The following is a 4,111-nucleotide window of genomic DNA, read 5'->3' on the forward strand; positions in this document are numbered from 1 at the left end:
GAGTAGTTACTCATCTAGAGGCCTCAGGGAGACTTCACTACCACTCTACTATTTATTCTCTCTTACTGGAGCTTAAGGAACTACTTCAACAAAGAGATGCACCTTTCTATATAACTCATGTAAGATCGCATTCCTTATTACCAAGTCCAATTTTTGAAAGCAATAATCAAGCAGATTTTGCCACAAAATCTCTTTTTATGTTTTCTGCTATAGAACAGGCGGTTGCATTTCATCAGTTGTATCATGTCAATTCCCAAACTTTAAAGAAAAGATTTGCCCTCACTAAAGATAAAGCACGAAAGATAGTTCTAGATTGTGCCACTTGTAGCCAATATATCCCCTCACAGCCTGTCAGAATCAATCCTAGAGGATTGAAGCCTTTGTCAATTTGGCAGATAGATGTTACACACCTCCCTGAAGGGGCAAGTTGAAATACTTTCATGTGTCAGTGGACACATGTTCGAGTATTGTTTTTGCTTCTTTACATACAGGAGAAAGTACAACACAAGTCATGTCACATTGTTTATTAGCTTAGAGTCAATAAAAAAACCCAACTACGTTAAAAACAGATAATGCCCCGAGATATACTTCCAAAAAATTTAAATCCTTTTGTACCCAGATGGGTGTGAGTATTAAACATAGTATACCTTATAATCCCCAAAGACAGAGTATTGTAAAAAGAATGCACCAAACTATAAAACGTTTTCTTGAAAAACAAAAAGGGGGAATAGGGAATAGTTTCCCTTTAAAGGATAGGATTTCCCTAGCTTTATTTACTATTAATTTTTTAAATTTAGATAATGATGGAAGAACAGCTGCTGAACGACATGCCTACCCAGTATCCCATAAAGCCATTAGAGCAAAATGGAAAGATATATGTTCAGGTATATGGAGAGGTCCAGATCCAGTATTAACATGGTCAAGAGAAGCGGTTTGTATCTTTCCACAGAACGAGGAAGTACCAATCTGGGTGCCGGAAAGACTAGTGCGATTCGTCCAAAGGGAAACTGAAGATGTGGACAGTCCTGACAATACTGGTAACACTAATATAGTGGAAGCAGATAAGTAGTACTCCTGATTCCCAGTGGGCTATAATCAGAAACTATCCTACATTAATAGCTGTTACTTGGGATGCCCCTTTTTATCATCATTACTAACTAGTAATATGTCTCTAGGTCTCCCCGCTGTGCCACCTCAATGGGATATAGCGAATGTCACTATAAATTTTAATCTTACCAAAGCTGTTTGTTTTTCTAGTGTATATATGAATTCACCAGAATGTGTTCAGCTGAAAAAATATTCCATATTAGATGTTGATTTGGATTATGATGGTGTTATGGGAGTACAAAATGTGTGGTACCCATTTGTTCCTACTCGGAACTCTGCTACAGATAAATATACTAGAATGCCCTGTTTGTCTACTAAAGTAGCTCCTTATCCCCCGGCATGGGCCCATTGTAGGTCTACATACTACTGTTATAAAATTAATAACCATGTATGCCTTTCCGGACCTAAACCTAATGATGCATTGCCATCCCATGAATGGACTCAGGTTCTATACTCCTCTGACTTCTATTTAAATACTGAGTTACCAGGGAGTGCACCTAGTTTATGTGGAAGCAAAGCTTGTCTCAATATCACACCATTAATTCTTAGTACTGGAAATTTGATTTATGGTAAAAAAATGGAAGCTATCGTGGCTGGTGCCCCCCCTGCACCTAGCATTAACGGAGGTGGAGATCCTCCAAGTAAGAGAATTCTATACTCAGATGAGGTCAGTTTTCATACCACGGTAAACTTTACCTTGAAGAATCCCTTTTGTTTGCAGCCACCTTTCTTTTTTGTTTCTACTAATCAAACTATTATGAATTTATCTTTTTTAAACTGTAGTGAAGTATCATGCAAATTATCATCTTGCATTTTGAATTTTACCTTAATGGTTATAGTTCGCATCCCTGCCGCTATCACCTTTCCGGTCAGTCAAGTTGCCGATTCCCCAGTAATACTCCATACTCGACATAAGCGGGACTTCGGTGTTACCGCTGCAGTGGTGACTGCTATTGCTACATCTGTTGCAGCGGCAGCAGCGGCAGGAATTGCAATGGCATCTCAAACTTCTACTGCCGCCATAGTCGGTAAGTTGGCAGGTGAAGTTGCTGATGCCCTTTCTTTACAGAATGAACTTAATAATCGTGTCAGAGTGGGAATGTTGAATCTAAATATGCAGACTGCTTTATTACAGGAACAGGTGGATCTTTTGTGGATGCTACAATCAATACCTTGCAGCCCAACTTATCCTAATATTTGTGTCACTAACAGTCATGTAAAGAGTATGTCTTCCAGCCTACGAGAACTAAATCGGTATATAAACAGAGGATAGGATATAGAATTCCAGCAATTTATGCAAAACCTGACCTTCCAGATATTACAAGTCAACGAAACCAGAGTGTCACCTATCACCGGAGATGAACTGTTGAAATCATTAATGACTATGTTTCAAACATGGAGTGGAGTAGGAGCTTTAGCCATACTCTTTGTTCTTGCTTTTTGTCTGGGTATATGCTGTTTATGTAAAATAAGGAGACAGGAAGCCAGACGTGCTTTTATAGTACGTCAACTTTGTGCAGATAAAGAAGATTCAGTTAAGGAAATATGGCTTAGTATGTTAAAATGAAGATAATTGTAAGGATAAAGATAAGTCTGTATTGGATGATAATTATAATTTTGAGTTGAGTAAATTTTATGTTTGTATATATTTAAGATGTTTGTTAAGATTGAGGAATTTTATTCTGCCCATTGTTGAGACTTCAGTTGGATGGTTCTCTTATAAATGTCCTCTGCAGTATGGCTCAGTAGGCTTGACAAGCAGTAAACCCCTCAAGCTGATAGACCCAGACAGCCACCGTATTCAGAAAATAATAAACAATATTAGTCTGCGCCAGAGACGAATGTAGCCTGGCTATACCGTTCCCCCGGACGATGGACTGCACATCTGAGGGAATAAGTGAACGGATAGGCAAGTCCGGGCGCATTTAACAGGCAATGGCCATGGCCCCCCATGATGCTCCCTTGACGGTCCTTGCAGCTCCCCAAAGTGTGGAGCGCGAACATCTAGCGTTCTGCAAAATGGAGGCTTGATGTACGAAGGCTCGGACCAGGTCAAGAGTATAATGGAGAGAGCCTAAAAGAAGAACAGAAGACGCTGTCGCTCCTGGGCTTTAAAACAAAAGAGGGGGAACTGCAGGAGCTGCAGATGTTGATGTATTAAGAAACATAATTGGTATTGAGTAAATGTAGCAAAATTTGATTGGATAAATAAAGTTAAGTTTTAGCCAATAAGAATATGTTAAGTGTTAGTTATAAACTAATGGGAATATTGAGTTACTAGCCAATAAGAATAGTTAATAGAGTAAGAGCCAATAGGAATTAGTATAAAAGTTATCCAGGTAAAAGGTATATAAGGGGCTGAGAGGAGTAAGTAGGGGCGGCTGCCGCCATTACCAAAATAAAGAAGTATCAAGCTGCAGCGAATCCCAGTGTCGTGTTTTCCCTTTATCCCGCGGGCGGGGCTGGAAAGCAACAATTTGTTAACAACATGTATTTTCCCTGGGTCCCTCCTGATTCATACAATTACTATGAAATATAATTAACTCAAAAGCTAAAAATAATAATAACTTGATGAATACTTTGAATTAAAATACAGTGCTTATAAAGCAAACACTACAGCATGGTTGATCTGTAACCTGTTATTTTTCCCCTGTTCTTGATGAGAATTAGGTGAGACCCAAGCCTCAGAGAACCTTAACATCTAGCTGAAGGTTGTAGAACCAGAAGGTAGTAGGGCTTCCTCTTTTGAGTCTCTGGTTCTGCCCAGCTCACAACTCAAAACTCATTTCTTGTCTAGTCATAACTAACTCAGCTGGCTCTGCAGCAGGTTTTTGGGAATTGTAATTCTCATGGGAGGAAACTCCCCATCTTTCTACTGTGGAGCCTCTGTTGGATTTGAACCACCAGAGAGGCACAACCTCTGGATTGGCAGCGCAGTACCCTACAGAGTAGGCCCCCAGAATTCCCTCTACTTCCGTATGTTGTTGTTATGAACCATCTTTAT

This window comes from Elephantulus edwardii, unplaced genomic scaffold, assembly GCF_000299155.1.
Source record: "Elephantulus edwardii isolate Elephantulus edwardi_28Jun2011 unplaced genomic scaffold, EleEdw1.0 scaffold00286, whole genome shotgun sequence".
In the NCBI taxonomy this organism is placed as follows: Eukaryota; Metazoa; Chordata; class Mammalia; order Macroscelidea; family Macroscelididae; genus Elephantulus; species Elephantulus edwardii.